The sequence below is a fragment of the Vicugna pacos genome, chromosome 10 (assembly GCF_048564905.1).
Source record: "Vicugna pacos chromosome 10, VicPac4, whole genome shotgun sequence".
Classification (NCBI taxonomy): domain Eukaryota; kingdom Metazoa; phylum Chordata; class Mammalia; order Artiodactyla; family Camelidae; genus Vicugna; species Vicugna pacos.
In genome coordinates this window covers 72,745,098-72,761,717 of record NC_132996.1, presented here as the reverse complement: position 1 = coordinate 72,761,717, position 16,620 = coordinate 72,745,098, and the positions used below count along the sequence as shown (strand labels likewise).

Sequence of the window (16,620 nt, the reverse complement as noted above, 5' to 3'; positions counted from 1 at the left end):
CTTTTCCTTTATGGATGGTGTTTTGTGTTGTGACTAAGAACCCAAGACCAGAGACTTTCTCTGAGGTTTTGCTTTGAAAGTCACATCGCTTCATCTTTTATCTTGAGCTATGATCCAGCCTGAGGTCATTTTCGATAAGGTGTGAGGTTCATGTTTTCGCACATGGATGCTCAATTACTCCAAAGCCATTTACTGAACAGATTTACCACTTTTTAATATTTTAAAATAACGTGTCCTTTTCTGTCATTTATCCATTTTTTCAATTAGAGATTTTGATGAATTTGATCACTTTCTAAGCAGATATTTAGTTTGAAAAGAATCTTTACATATTTAGAATATGTACTTACTTTTTTAAAACTGAGGTATAGTCAGTTACAATGTGTCCATTTCTGGTGGCCAGCATCCTGTCTCAGTCATACATATAGACACATATATTTGTTTTCATATTCTTTTTCATTATAGGTTACTATAAGACATTGAATATAGTTCCCTGTGCTGTACAGAAGAAATTTGTTGTTTATGTTATATATAGTAGTACCTATAAATCTCAAACTCCCAGTTTATCCCTTTCTACCCCTTTTCCCCTGATAACCGTAAGATTGTTCACTATGTCTGTGAGTCTATTTCTGTTTTGTAAATAAGTTCATTTGTGTCTTTTTTTCTTTTTTTAGATTCCACGTATGAGTGACATCATCTGGTATTTTTCTTACTTTATTTTTTTATTTTTCAGTTTTCAGTTTTCTGAGGTAGAATTGTCACAGCTTGGCTGCACATACACAATATATTGCACGTAAATACATATGCATGGTATACTGCACATATTTTAAAATTTATGTATGTGCACTGTTCATTGTTTCTAAGAACGTTTAGATCTTTAGCTTTTTCAAATTCCATAGTTATCAAAAGAATAAAGCCAGCCACAAAATAAGAATTAATTCGAAAAGACACACACACCCAGCTATTAACAGCAATATTATTTATAATTGCCGAGATACGGAGGCACCCTAAGCGCACGTCCACAGGTGAATGGATAAAGAAGATGCAGAAAAAAAAGTGAATGAGGGGCTGCAAATGGCAAAATATCCTTCTTTCCTATGGCTTCATTCAATCTTATCACCCACCGGTTTTCCGTTGCATGAATGTGGCACAGTTTCTTCATTCCCATCTCTGCTGATGGATCTTTGGGTGGTCCCTAGTTCTGTGACATCACGGGTGCCACACGCATCCTTGCCCGTGGCTTGGGTGCCCACACACATGCCCGCATCCCTCTTGGTTGTGTACCTAGAGTGCTGGCCATAGTAGACACTGCTGAACGACTTTCCAAAGTGGTCATTTCAACTCCATCACCAGCGCCTCTGGCATTCGGTACAATCTGCTTTCTCCATTGTCGACAGTTGGGCGTGATCTCATTGCTGGTTTATTTTGCCTGTCTCTGTTGAATAATAAAATTGGGTACCTTTTTATCTGCTTAGAGATCTTTTTGAGAGGTTTTGGAAGGTCTGTTCAAGTCTTGTCCATTCTTTTTTTTTTTTTTTTAATGGAGGTACTGGGGATCGAACCCAGGACCTTGTGTATGCTAAACACATGCTCTACCACTAAGCTATATGCCCACCCCCTTGTCCATTCTGTAGCTGGCTAGTCTTTTTTATTTAGACTTTTCTATATTCTTGATATAAGCATCTTTACTATATTTTTTGCATGTTTATACCTTTAGATATACTGCATGCCAAATTAAAAAAAAATTTTGTCCTGGTTTTGTTTGAGATTGCATTGAACATAATGATATTTTAAAACATTGTTTTGTTCTGTTTTTTGTTTATTTATTTATTTATTTTTATGGGTGGGGAGGTAATTCGGTTTATTTATTTATTTTTTAAACAGAGGCACTACGAATCGAGCCCAGACCTCGTGCATGCTAAGCACACACTCTCCCACTGAGCTCTACCCTCCCCCACCCTGAATTTAATGACCTTTTGAGGGAGAGCTGCTTCTTTACGGCTTTGAGATTTCCCGCTGAAGAACCACGGAGGCAGCAGTCACTGTGAGAGAGCTGCGCTTACGCCGACCCGCTGTGCTTCTGAGTGTACGCAGGGGCACTCGTTTAGCCCTCTCAGCAGGACTGTGTGGCTTCTAGCCCCATTCTCCAGGTTTGGAAGCTGAGAGAGAGGCTAGGATACACGGCCAAGTCCGCCCAGTTAGTCAGTGTGGGGCTGGGTCCTACAACCAGGTGGTCTGGGTTAACAGACTCTGTTCTCAACCACAGCTCTATACCTGTCCTTTATTTATTCTACTGTTTTTGGTTTCTCTTAAGAGAATTTTTAGGTTTTTTTCCCCCTCTGAGCCTCACAAAATTCTCATTATATTTATCTCGGCTCTTTTTTCCCTTTTGTTCTGTTGAGTCCAGAACTTCCTTATTTCCTTTCTCTTTCCAACTGCTTACTGGTCATCAATAGAAAAGTTATTGGTTTCCTATGGTCCTCTTCCAAACTCTTTCATGAGCTTTTAGTTGATTTCCTTAGATTTTTCAACTAGAAAATTCATAGCATCTCCCCAAATGATAAGTTTGCCTCTCTTTTCAAATACTTCTATTTCTTATTTAATTTTCTTATTCCATTGCATTGGCTAGCACTTCTAGAGAAAGATTAAGCACTGCAATGTTAGCAGGCTCCCGTATCGTGTTCCTGGATCGGATGAGAGTGATTTAGTGTTTCATACTAAACGTCACGCTGGATTTGTTTTGAGGATTAAAACTGAACAATATCAAAATATTCTCAAACAATTCCTTTTTTTTTAACTAAGAAGTTTTGTTGGGTCAAACATACCTCCTAATAGATTTGCTAGTGGTGAAACACTCTAGCGTCATTGGAATCAAGCTCACCTAGTCACGGTGTGCTGTTTTGTCAAGGCCCTGCGGTATTCTGTCTGTTGATAACGTAAAAGGCTTTGCTTATTCGTCTGCTTGTCAAGCAAACCGCAAGAGCCTCTGAGCTGGTTACAAAGGGACCTTCTGATATGTCTCATTTTTCAGGAAAAGCGTCCAGGAGCTCCTGCTGTTTCTCATCAGCTGACCCACTCCCGCTCCACGGGGACTTCCCCGGCCTCAGGCCATGTCACCTCCAGGGCAATGTCGGCTCTCCCTGATTCTGGCTTCATCTTCATGGACATCACACAGGATCACAGGGTTTTCTCAAGGTCTCTGCCATAAACATGGGAGGTACCTTCTTAGAGGCCCCAGGACTTCCCTGAGCAGGACTGTTCACTCACCTCCCATCTACCAGGATGGCCGAGGGCTGTCCCTGGGGCCATAACTCCTCCAGGCTTCAGACTGTACTTGCACCCGCAGGAGGCCTGAGAGAAGTCCCTGAGCAGAAAGCAGAGAGAAGCTGGCCTGGAGGTGGCCTCCCAGGGGGAGCCTCAGCTCCCCTCCGCCCATCGCCTGCCTATCTGTCCTCTGCCCACTGCTCCCCCATCCTCCAGTCCAGCGGGAAAAGCCTGACCAGCCCCTCCTTCCATCCCAGATTCCAGGAGGAGCCAATTCCCCTTCCCCGCTCCCGGAATTAGCAGCCTTGACTCTCTGTTCAGACATCAGTCCCGCGAGGCTTTTCAAAACAAGTCCGTGGAAAAGAAATTTGTGGAAAATTAATGGAGAGTTATAAAACTCCTGGTGAAGCTATGGAGGGCCCCACAGGAGGCACGTCGGCAGAGAAGTCGAGGGGTCTGCACGATCTGGGAGTATTTACAGTACCAGGATGTGGCACTGAGCCAAAGCTGTCAAGAAATTACAAAGAAATGAGTGAATGGTCCAAAATCTGATGGGTGGGGGAAGATGAGCGAAGTAGACCTCTTGTAGTGGAAAACAAGTAGAAAAAACTGCAGAAGTGTGGGGGGATCTGGCAGGGATGAGGAAAACGGGGTGCACTTGCTGGCTGGAGCACCTCCCTTTACATGCCTTTACCTGGCCTCTGCTGTGCACACCTGCCTTCACCTCCCAAACCCAGGAGTGTCTCCTCTAGAGGGACAGACCAGGCTTGCCGCTGACTGCAGTGTGCATCTGGGTTAATCCAAGCCACAAAATATTTATAATGTTTTCCCCAGGACAGAGGAGTTGGTTATGTTTCGCGTCTCTTCGCGGTCCGATGTCCCAGTTTCTAGTTCTCTGTAAAGCAGTGACTCTTTCTGGGAAGTCCTGGGGTGCCCTGTGCTCAGGGCGCAAGCCATAAATATTGTGACTGATGGTGGACCCTGCAGGTTTTACAGGCATAAAGAAAAGCTTATAGATGAGAAAGGCAACCTCCTTCTGCAAGCTCACTCAAGCAGCATCAGACACGTCTGGGGGACCCAGGAAAAGGCAGCTTACAGAAACAAAACCAGGGAGTTCTGACACCAAGAAGCAAAAAGGAGTATTTCTCTTCTCCTAAATTGAAATGGAGACAAGGCACTCTGTGACGTGAACTGCATAGGGTCCACCAGGAGGAAGACAGCTTCCCGGGAGCAGCACCGTGGTGCTGTGTGACGGTCCAAACCACCGGCAGGCACGGGCTGTCAGGGGGTCGGGGGGCCCTGTACCCTGGAACACATTCCCAGGTCATTAAGGGGCGAGGAGACGCTGCTGTTTTTGGATCACGCGCCTCTTCACTCGAGGTTGCTGAAGACTGGAAGGAGGCTGCCTAATCCGTACAAGGTGGAACTGGATACCCAGACAGACGCAGAGAAACTGGGACGTGAGAAGGATACTGTCCTTGAAATGCCAAAAGATGGGGCTCGCACAGAGCAATGTTGTTGAGCAAGAAACAGATCAGAGGGACTGGAGTGGGTGGCCAAGGGACATCCAGCTGGGTGGACAGGCTGGCTGAGACCTGGGTCCCCAGGGAAGTATTTCTTGACCACGGCAGGAGGGCTTTGGCATGTGAGTACAGCAGTCGTGTGGCCACAGCTGGATTCGAGCCAACTTCTCCCTTTACAATTTGCAAGATGGTTCTAGAAATCCGGGCAGGAGTGTTGGGGGGCGGGAATCTGGTTGGAGGGGAGTGGTATCTTGGGGACTTGGGGTTGCAGGGCCAATACACGGTGTAAGATAGCTCGCTTTATTTGGGATCATGGTGGGGGTTGGGGAAGAAAGGCCCCCCCACCCCCTATAAGCCCTGTCCTATAAGATCTGTCACTCCCAAGCCCAAAGAACATCAGAACCTTCTGCTGATCACCCTTCCCCACCCCCCTTGGCAGGATCCTCTGCCTCCAAGTCAAAGAAATTATGCCTGCAAGTGCCTGCTTGGGCTTCATTCTTCCGGTTTTAAGGATTATTACTATTTGATTGTCTCCTTTCTTCATTCAACAAACGTTTTATTAAATCTCACGCTTAAGGGAGCAGAGGGGAGAAAAAAGTTGGTATCTTGCAGCTGCCCTAAAGGAGTTACAGGACTTCATCTATGTCCTGAAATATTAGGCCTCAAACACAACTTTTTTTTTTAATCTAAGTGCTTTTAAAGACTTCTTTGAAATGTGGGACAATTATGCAAGCAGGGAAAAAAAGTATCTAGAGCAAATATTTAACTTTGCCTTCGGTATGTTGAAGTCACCGGCCCATGCAATCTCCCAGGCATGTCCTATAAAACTGACTTTAAAAATACACATGTATATACGTTCCTCACGGGGAGACAGGGCTGGGGGTTTGCACGGCGGGAGGCTCGCTCTTCTGGAAGCATGCTGCGCCACATCATAGCCTGGACGCTGGTGCTTGCCACCACCCCTCCCTGGACTGCAGATCTGGGCGGCAGAAAGCGCGCCTCCTTTTCAGAATACTGGAAAACGCAGGGCTCAGAAGCCTCCCCCAGCAGCCTCCTCAGAGGCACGCCGCTCCTGCAGGTGGCATGCCCAGTGAATTGCTGGGGCCTTGAGAAAAGTTATTAGCTGACTGCCCGTGCCCCGGGTCGGGAGGAGCAAAACCACTTCCCAGTTCGGAGCCGGGGGCCAGGGGCTTAAGGCAAGCCGCTTTGGGTTTCGGCAACACTAGCGAGCTCGCAGTCCCGGATCATAATAGGATTCGCGGGCGTCTCCGGAGGGTGCCTGTCCGGCTCCAGGATCCAGTGGGGCGGTTGACTTTAACGCCCCCCGCCCTCCAACCCCCTCCCGGCCCGAGGGCCGCCGCCCTCCCGCGCCGCGGCTCTGCACGCCCAGGACGGAGGCGCCCAGGTGGACGGTGGCCTGGGAGGCCGACGGCGGCGCCTTGCCCAGGCACAAAGTTTTCATCTGCTCCGCACGCCTTCAGATGTGCGGTCGGCCCCTGTACTTCCGAATCCTGTTAGCATAAAGCCCTCTCGGGCGGGAGTGGGCGGCGCAGGATGAGCCGGGCTTCACAAAATTAAGGGACTTTCTGGTCCGCTGGCTCGCGCCGGGCGGGGTGGGGGAGGGGCGGGGGGCGCCGGGCCACGCAGCCCGGGCTGGGGCGGGGCCAAGGTGGCCCCGGGCTTCCTCCGTCCCTCGGTTGCTACAACAGACCCCGCAAGCCGCGCGCCAGTCGCCGCCGCGGACCGGAGCCGGCCAGGGCCAGGTGGGGAGGGGTCGGCCGCGGAGGCGGGAGATCCGGGGCGGGTGGCGCACGCGAGGCCGGGGCCGCGCGCGCCCTCGGGCGGAGAGAGGACCCCTCCCCCACCCTCGCCAGTCCCGACCGCCCGCGCCCGGCCGAGGGGAGCGGCCCCCGCTGCAGCGCGGGGCGGGGCCGCGGCGTCCCCACCCCCCCCAGCCCGGACACCTGAGCGGCGGCGGCCTCGGCTCCCGCGCTCCGGCCGGGCTGGGCGCGGTGCCGCTCGGGTCCCCGAGGCTGAGCGAGGTGCGTGCAGACGCCGGTCCTCCCCGGGGGGGCTCCGGCCCGCCCGGACTCGCCGAGCTGCCGCCCGAGCCAGGTGAGGCGGCGGCGGGGTCGCGGGGCGCTGCGGGTGCGGGGCGGGGGTGGCTGGGGCAGCCCGCGCGGCTGGGAAGGACAGTAGGTGGCCCCCGGGCGCGCGACCGTGCTCACCGGCTGCATTTTGGTAGCGTCTGGATTCCAGGAACACTAACTATCGGGTAGGCGCAGTCCTGGACTCAGAGGCTGAGGATAGGGGGTTGGGGGAAGGATTCCTCGGGTCCTGGTGGGAGTCGCTTCTCTGTAGAGGTACCCCCCCCCCCGGTCGTCCTTCTGGAGTAAGGGCCGTTTTGGAAGCGGCGTGGGAGCTGAGCGCAGGAACACCCCTTTTGTTCCCCCCCACCACGCGCTCATGGACGTCCTCACCTCTAGCGCGCCCTGTGTCTCCCCTTGGGGCAAGGCAGGTGGATCTACCTCCACTCGCTGCCGGTGGTCTTCTTGCCCTAGGTCGCCGCCCGCTGGCCCGGATACCTGGGCCCTCTTGCCCGGCGGTGGAATTCGCACAGAACCGCCAGGGGGCGCCCGGGGGGCGGGGACCCGCGCCGCCTCCGCCAGGTCCCCGGAGACCCTGCGTCGGCTACTCCGGCCCCGGGCGCACCAGCGCCCACAGCCCCCATCCAGTTGCGCGCAGTTGAAGCAGCGGGCTCGGTGAGGCCGGGGCCGGTGCACCTGGCGCAGGCCCGGGGGGTCGCGGGTCGTACCCCCGGGTCTTGGGGATCGAGCAGAGCCCCCGCCAGGTGCCCGGCCTCTGCCCGCCGCACACCCCAGCCGGGCTGGGGGGCCCAGCTGGTGCAGGTGAGCGGCCTCCTCGCCCCGCCGCGGCGACCGGTGAATTATGCAGGAGGCTGGCACCGGCGCGCTCGAGTTGCTCAAGTTTCCCCGGCAACTTTCGCCCGGGCATCCCTCCTCCCGGCGGCCGGGCGGCTCCGCCCGCGCAGCCCGCGCGCGACCCAGGCGCCTCCTCAGGGCGTCCGGGGCGCGGGGGGCGCCTGGAGACAGCGACCACGCACTCGCCACCTGAGTTGGGGCCACTGGATTGTGCGAGCAGGTGCGACCCCCTCTGAGGGCCTCGCCAGCGGGTTTCGGAGGGCGCGGGGGTCGGGGTGTCTGCGCGGCGACACTGCCCGGGATGAGAGGACCGGCGCGCAGGCGAGGTCAGTGTTTCCGAGGGGCTGGGGGCGTCCAGAGGGGGCGAGGCCGCTGCTGTGACAGTAGGTTTTCGCGGTGGAATTTTAAAGCGACCCTAGGTGGCTGGATCTGAGAAGGCCCTTGGGCCCCTCGGGTGGGAGCTCAGGCCGCGATACTAGGGGCACCGTCCTGGGAGTCCTCAGAGGCCTTCCCAAAATAAAGTGGTTTCTGCGTAGAAGTTCGAAGAGGTAAATTAGATAGTTTCGTGACCTCTTTTTGTTTGAAACTCAAGTTCGAACATTAATGAGGTCAGTCCGTTAATTAAATTAAGCTCCAAGAAGCAGAGAGGTAATTTCAGAAGTACGGTGAGGGATGGCGGCTTGGCCTCTACCTGGGACTTGCCCGCGGCTTTGCTGACCCGCCGCAGGGAGGGTCAGTGGGCGCTGGGTTCAGCCTCTCTCCAAGTGCCCGCTACCCACGTTAAAGAATAATCAGAGGACCGCCTGTTCCTCGCCAGGCGTGGAACCTGGCGCTTGGGGGCTTGGGGAGGTCCAGAGGAGCCAGGATGCGGCCGCTTTTGGGGACTCGAGTTTTCAAACCACTTGTAGCCGACAGCAAGGCTGCGTGTGAGAAAGGTGTTGAACTCTGTCTGCCTGGAGCTTTGTACCCACTGGGGGCTCGGTGGTGATTAAAGGGGGACATCGATGTGGCTGCCCTGAGGTGGGGGTTAATAAGTGGTGGCAAGGAGTTTTGCCCGGGAAGTCACGGCATCCTTAAGAAGACATGAGGGAGACCCTCGTCTTAATAGGAGTTAGGCTGTTTTAGAAGTGACTGGATGTAAAACTCCTGGGGTGCAATGTTCTTAAAGGAAGGGGTTCCATTATTATGCTGGGAATTTCTGCTTTTCTAAGAAGAAAGAATTGGGTGGAAAGCTGGCTCTTCTTTGGAAGAGGCTGTAATTCTTCAGGTATCTAAAGGAACCCTTTATGAATAAAGGGATTTTTGCTGGTAAGGGTGGTTCGCAGTGGGCACTGTTGACAGCCCTTGGCTGCTTTGAACAAATCAGATCCCTTTATTGGTGGCGGGTGGGGGTAGCGAGTGAATCTGCCTACTGGCTCCAAGTACAGTTTGCTTTAGAAAGCTCTATTCGTGTTCAGGTGAGTTTCCCAGAGGTTTTCATTCATTCATTTATTTTAAAGTGCTTGGGGTTGTGGGCAAGGCCCCCTATCTGGCGTCTAGGGGTCACCTTGTGCAGGTGACTCGGTCCCAGCCTCCGGGGGACCCTGTCCAGGAGAAGCCCGGACCATCAGGGTCAGATGTGAGGAGTGGAGGAGCGGAGTTCCAAGATAGCTCTGCATTTTACATTTCATTGGTGATGGGGAAAAGGGTGGAAGAAAAAACATGCCAGGAGTTAACCTATGTGCAGGGAAATACTAGTCAAAACTGACTTTTATAGAAAAATAATTCTTTTTTCCCCCGTAACGAAGGCCCTGGAGATTGAACCCAGGACCTCATGCACGTACATGCCAGGCACACACTCTACCACTGAGCAATTTCCCCCATCCAACCCCTCCATTACTTTCGTTGCTTTATTCCCAAGTATGCCCTAGATCCTACATGATAGAGTTTGGTGTCCTTGTCACCTCGGGTGACGAGGTAAAGGGGGGCCTTACCAAAGTGAGGCTCGGTTTGGGAGTTGCAGAAGGGGCCGAGTGTGCCTCTGCCCCAAGGGGACAGTAGGAGTGAGTTCGGGTTGGATCCCGGCCCCTGACCCCTGAGCTCATTTCCCTGGATTCTAGCCCCTGCCTTGTTAACTTAAGATCCAGCATGGCTGCAGGCTGTGGGATCTGAAGTAGAGAGTTATCCTCAGGGAGCCTGGGGAGGGGCAGGGAGAGGGGCAGGCGTGGCTGGAAAAGCCAGGAGAAAAGCACATTTGCTGCCTCTTCTGAGCCTTGCATTGTCCTGAGCCCCAGGGAGGGAACATTTAGGAACCGCCATCATCCAGTGATCGAATCCTCTGCTTTGACCGAAGGCCTGGTTTGTGGTGGGGTCTGGAGGAAAGCGCCCCAAACAAAGGCCGCTCTTTCTCATCTTGGGAGCTGCCCCCGGAGCCCTCACTCACCAGGGCAGTTGTTGAAAGGCTGTCAACCGACGGGGTGAGGGGCTCCGAGCGACCACTGTGACCTGGCCACCCCCCCCACCCCGCCCACCCAAATGAGGAGCCTGCCGTGCCTTCAGAGGTGGTCTGGGTTATACTGGGTTTTCTCTACATGTAGAAATGAGCCCAACAAATAATCATCTGAGGGCTAGAAGCTGGCCACGGGGGCCACCCCAGAAGCTTCCAGAATAGACAGCAGAAGAGAAGGGACTGGTCAGTTGGTGCACACTGGGACAGGGGCTGTGATAGAGGTGACCATCGGGTGCTGTAGGACACAGAGAGGGTCCCCAGCCCAGTCTGGGGAAGGAGGGGGACGGGGGTATCAGAACACTGGGGCAGGACCTGGGGTGTCTGGCCCTGTCTTCGCCTGTGCTGCCCCAGGACCTGGCGAGAACGGTCTGCCTCTAACTCCAGCAGCTGCGGGGCTCTCTCCTGCTGAGTGTTCCTGCCTGCCTGGCCTGTGCCACACTCTTGCTGTAGGTGACCTCGTCCAGCTCTCACCAACTCCAGAAAGAGAGAGGTGCGATCAGTTATTATTCCCACTTTACAGATCAGGAGCCTGAGGCTCAAAGGAGTGAAGCCACTTGCCCAAGACCACACAGCTAGTGAGTGGGGAGCAGGGATTGCGCCCAGGCAGCCTGGGAGAGCCCAGCCCTGAGTCCGCGACACCGCACACGGCTGGGATGCACTTTCCCCAGCGGGGAGATTCCTCCGGTTAGGAGATGATTTTTCTTATTACCATGGTGCGACAAAGAGGTAGAGTCAGCAAGTGAAAACCTCTGTATCTGGTCACACTCCTTGATGGTGAGAGCCCTTTATTTTTTTTCTTTGAAAGCAGAATCAAGAAGTACTTTGAAGTGGCTAAAATGTTCGTTTCGTTGGCTCTGGTGGTTCTGAGGTGGGTCTTCGGGGGACAGGGATGCAGCTAGCACCACTAGAGGGGTTTCCAGTCTTAATGGAGGCGAAAGGTGAACCCAGTCCAATATTGGGGCAGATCTGAGAGCCTGTCCAGGGCTCAGGGTCAGTGAGCAGGGTTCATTTCTGGTGTACAGCATAGTGATTCAGTTACGTGTCCATGTATAGATTCTTTTTCATGTTCTTTTTCATTATAGGCTATTACGAGGTATTGAATGTAGTTCGCTCTGCTCTACAGTAGGACCTCGTTTGTCTATTTTTTGGGGCAATTTTTTTTTTGGAGGGGAAAGGTAATTAGGTTTCTTTATTCTTAGGGGAGGTACTGGGGATTGAACTCAAGAAAGCTAAGCATACGCTCCACCGCTTGAGCTATACCCTCCCCCCTGTTTTTGGGTCACTCTCGATGGATGGGCCCCGGGGGTGGGCCAGCTGGGATGCGCGTCACTTCCTGGGAGGAGAGGCCTTCCGGCTGCTGGGAGGCCTGGGCCGCGGGCGCGAAGGGCAGGGCTCCCGCTGATTGGCCGCCGGCGGGGAGGGGGCGGGGCAGAGCGTGAAAACTGCCCTGGGAGGTTTGCCAGGGTTCGCTCCTTGACTCTCAGGATTGCGTGAGGCCACCAGCTCCCAGGGTCAAAGCTGCAGATTTCACATGATGGGCCTCACGGGGGAGGGGCTGCAGGCCCAGCCCCAGAAATTCTGACTGAGACCCCCTGTCAGGGGTCCTGGGAACACACTTTGAGAAGGATGGTTGCCCAGAGTCCTGAGCTGCTGCTTCAACTAAAAGGCCTGATTCGGGAGACTCACTGGAGGCGCCCAGCAGGTGGACAATTATTGCACATCTCCAATGGCCCTGCCTCGCTGGGGCAGTTTTCTCCACCCCCCAATTTTGTTTTCTTTGCCTGTCAACTCCCTAGGCATTTGAAAAACCCGTCCTCTCACACGGCTCCTGCAACGTTTTCGTATGAAAAACCGAAATACCCAGCAAAGCCCAGAGGACTGCACCCGCGCTGCCTCACACCCACCCCAGGGCTCTCCAGCCACCGTCCCCCTGGACGCCCCGGGCATTCTCACATCAGCCTTTAAAATCCTGCTTCATAGCTTTAAGTATTTGCTAAGGATGTAGAGCCTGGTCTGCGAGGCAAATATTGACTTTTGGGAAGTAACTGTTCCCTAACTTTAACCGTATCCATTGCAGCGAAGGGTGACTTGACGCCCACCTTTCCTTGACAAATGCTTGGAGGTCCCCCTTCCTCCCTTGGGTTGGTGCCACCACCTCCCCGAGGACTTTCATCCCAATGTCATAGACTTTTATGCTCGTGAGTCTTTTACTAATTGATCGAGCATATTTCTCTGCAGGGAAACTGTACATAAATTAACTTTAAATTTTCCTGTGACCTAAAGTCGCTAAGTATTAAAAAAAAATAGTCGCTTCTGGATTGAGAAAGCCCTGGGATCAAACTCTATAAATATGTTACGGATTTTTAGAAATGGAAATAGGAAAGTGTTATTGGAAATACAGCTCTTAGAGATGAGATGGTGGGTGTGTTTGGTGTGGTTTAATGAAAACCTTAGTTGAAGTTCCCCCTTTGTTTGGTATTAGGGAGTTCCCTCCCCACCACAACATTCAGAGGGGGCTGGAAGGCCTTTTGGATGTAAAGGGTGGGAGGGGCTGCTGGGAAGAGGGGGACCCCAGGCCTTTCTGGGTCCACACACCCCAGTTTGAAGCCCCCTGCAGGGGAGGAGAGAGAAGTGGGTAAGATTCGGCCCCGCCCTCAAGGTTCTGGCAGGTGATTCCCACCTGGAGACAATGGTGACACCTCGGTGACAGTAGTGACATATAACGGACCCACGGTGTGGCTTGAACCTGAGGAAAGGCAGGATGGAGCGGTGGGGACTCCTCACACATCTTGAGCAGAACCGAAGGCCAGCCTCGAGGAGGGAAAGTTCAGCCTGGGGCCCCTGCGTGAGGGGTGGAGGGGGGACTTCTTCCTGCTTGATTACACCCTGGAAAGCACAGGGCACAGCGCCTCCTGCCCGGGATTTTTCCTGCCTCCCATCTTCCTCCTTCCTGGTTTTTTTTTTTTTCTTACTGGAGGTACTGGGGATTGAACCCAGGACCTCCAACATGCTAAGCATGCGCTCTACCACTGAGCTCTACCCTCCCCCTTTTCTGATTTCCATGCTTTGTTCCATGCTCCCATTATCCTGAGGAGAGGTGGGGGCCTGGCAAACCGCAGGCAATTGCTGTGCTGCATGCAGGTCCCCTGTCACCAAGGAAAGGACCGGTCTTGCTTCTCTCTGTATCCCAGGGTTCTGGAAGGGCACTGGTTTGGAGCAGGCCCTGCCCCAGTGGCTGGAAGACATCGTTGGTCCCAGACTTCCCCTCCCACGTGTGCATTCAGCTCCCGGGAGTCGCAAAACCAGTCGGGCCACCAGCCTTTTCTTTCTTGGCCTCGCCCTGAGGGTTCAGACCTGGCTAGCCGGGGGAGGCGGGGAGGGGGGCTGCCTCCAGGCCGGGCAGCTCCGGGGTGTCAGTTCCCGGCAGGTGGCACGTGAACTTGCTGCCACCAGGATGACTGCCGGAATGTTTGCGGAGCTGGCGGGGTGGGGCAAACAAAAGGCCACAGTTCAAGGATGTTTTTGTTGCACGTGGAGCCCAGGTAGAGTCCGGATGGCATTCCCAGACGGTGGTGGCCAGCCTGGCGTGCAGGGTTACCGGCGCCCCACACGCAGGGCAGGGGGCGCTGCGTTCTGGGTTCCTGAGAGTTCCAGGCCTTCTCTGATTTTCTGCAGCAAAATGGTCCCAAAGTGTGTGAAATCAGGCCCTCTGGTTTCTGTGTGTTTTGATTCTTTGGGCTCCTTTCTGGGGCTGTCCCAGGCCGGTGAGTGGCCGGCAGGGCCTTCTGTGCTCAGTCTGGCAGGATTCCTTCCCGACGCTTCTCTGTCTCTTGATCAAACCTCTGATGAAGTTCTTTGGGTTGTTGAGGAGGGACACCCGCTCAGTCAGGTGAAGGGGGATTGTGATGGGGACACAGGACTGTTACTGTCACCGTGGGGCCAAACAGGCTCCCAGAGTTGTCTCTCCCTCTGCTTCTTCCTCGGTGGACCATCTTGATGACTTTACATCATGAAAATCAGGGTAACAGTGAGTGTGGGGCCCGGCAGGGTTCCACGGCCGACTCACTCCATCCTCAGCCCTGAGATGTGGGCGCTGGTACCCTCACACCCATTCTCCAGATGAGTAAACTGAGGTAGACAGGGTTTCCCTACCACCCGGACCCTCTGCCAGCCAGCTGCCCACTCCATGGCGCAGAATTAGGCGCCCGCCCGTCCCCCTCCCCCGTGTCATTCAGGGTGATGCCCGAGTTTACCTTTCTGCTCCTTCCAGGGAGACTGGGCCTGGTAGCACAGGGCTTCTGAAACTTATGGTCCCAGGACGCCCCTACCCTCTTTGTAGAGTTTTAAGGACCCCAGGGAGCAGTTTGTTTATGTGCATTGTATCTGCTGATATTTATCCTGTTAGAAATTCAAAAAGAATTTTGAAATATTTAATTAGTAATGCATTTAAAGATGACAGTGGTAAACCCACATGTGTTCATGTAAATAACATTTTTATGAAAAACAGCTATTTTCCAAAAACAAGACGAAACTGTGGCACTGGTTTACATTTTTGCCAGATCTCTCTACTGTCTGGTTTCGTAGAAGACGGCTGGATTCTCTTATCTGCTGCTGCATTTAGTCTGTTGCAGTAACACACGTTGTGTAGCTTCTGGAAAACCCTGCAGCACACTTGGGAGAGGGTGAGAGTGAAAAAACAACTAACATCTTGGAGTTCTCAAGAAAGTGGTTTGACTTCATCGACCAGCCCCCCCAAGGGCTTTGGGGAACCCCCCAGGGTTCCCTGGACCACACATTGGGAACCACTGGAGGAAGCATGGGACCTGAGACATGGAAGTGTTTGACAGCTGGCTCTGCCCGGTAGCCAGGTGGATGTTTCCACGTGTCCCCTTCCTCGTCATTCAGGATGCGTCCGTGAAGTTTGGTTAGGGGCTTCAGGAGGCCATCGCGTGGTCCCCACCCCCGGAAGAGACCGGCTGGTGGCAGAGTCCGGGTGGTGGGATGTGGGCTCAGGGAAGGCAGGAGCTGGCTCCCTCCACAGCTGGGATTTGATGGGGGTGGGCACTTGATGACTAAGGGTGTAACTTGTGTGAGTGATGTCACCAAAGCTGAGTTGTGTGGTGGTGGCCGTCAGGCGGCCAGGCAGCTCCCTGGGCAGTGTTGTGTGGCAGGAAAGCTGCTTTTTGATACCAGTGAGGGTGTCCACGTGCAGAGGGACTGGTGGACAGAGGCTGGATGGGGGGTTGGGGGCCGCCAGCGGGGAGGAGGCGGAGTCTGCCTAAGAGGGAGAGGACTTTCGGAGCACCCGCAGCGGTAATGGAGAGACGGGGACGTGGACAGCCTGCCCCTCTGGTCCTCAGCCCTGCGGCCCCCGTGTGTGACCTCCCAGGCCACGGACCAGGATGCATCCCGCCAGTGAGTCAGTCCTTTGCCGGTCTTGACCCTTGGCTGGGCCTGAGGGTTGTTTTGAGGGTGAAGATTGTCCCTAGAGGAAGGGCTTGGAGCCCGGGGGGCGGGGAGTCCCAGCCTGGTCCTTGTCACGTGCTGTGCAGCCTGTGCCGGCTGGGCCCTCCTTTCCCTGGGCTCCCTGGCGACCTTGGTAGAGGAGGAGCTGGCGGGCTCAGCCGTGGGTCCCCAGGGTTCCAGAGTGACTGAGGGGAATCCTGGAAGCAGAAGTTGGCCGCCCTCTTGTCCAAACGCTCAGGTTTTCCAGGGAGACCCAAGCTGGGGGTCCCTGAGGAGGGGTGTGAGTCTGGGCTGTGACCAGGCTCTGCTCGGCCCAGCAGGGGGCGGGGCAGCAAAGGCAGCCTTTTAAAACGTGGCTCCACACTTGGTGGTCAGAGACCCTGCTGTGTGCTGCCCCTGCCTCCACCCCCCATTCCGCCCCCTGCCCCCAGCTCGCGTAAATGTTTGTTGAGTGAACAAGTCTCTGAAGCGGGAGAGCGTCACCAGGTGCGTAACTGAGCACCTGCCTTGGTATAGACTTTGTCCTTGAGTCGCCACCAGCCCCTCTGACAGAAGCAGGGCTGGGGCCGGCTGTGCCCTGCTTGGGGGCATGGCATCCGAGGAGGCAGAATGGGGTGTTTTTTGGGGGTTTGTGGGCTCTGGGGTTAGGTGTGCTTTAAGTTCTGGTTCTGGTTTTGGTTAGTTCCAGTCAAGACCCTGTGAAGCTCTGTTCCTGAGTGGTCCTCAGCCAAGCCGGGATTTCAGGGGCGTTCGTAAGAACTTCCCAAAGTTCGGTAACTTCTCATCTCGACTCTAAATAAGAGGGTAGACGTTTTTCAGTAGAACGCATGATGATGTCAAGGGGTAACTTGGGAGTTCAGGGTGGAGCTCAGCTCTGTCTTGACTGATGGTGCTTTTTTGGCTCATTCTCGCCGACCTGGGAGTGGAGGCTGAGGAAGGG

The 16,620-nt window shown here is 54.2% G+C and overlaps 1 protein-coding gene across 1 annotated transcript in view; it reads left to right on the top strand.

The window, feature by feature from the left end:
- The first annotated feature begins 6,768 nt into the window (after positions 1-6,768).
- SHANK2 (SH3 and multiple ankyrin repeat domains 2) overlaps positions 6,769-16,620 on the top strand; it is a 490,743-nt gene continuing 480,891 nt past the window's right edge. The window contains exon 1 of the mRNA XM_072970511.1: positions 6,769-6,899. The gene's annotated coding sequence lies outside the window, so the exon portion shown is untranslated. The remainder of the gene's footprint in view (positions 6,900-16,620) is intronic.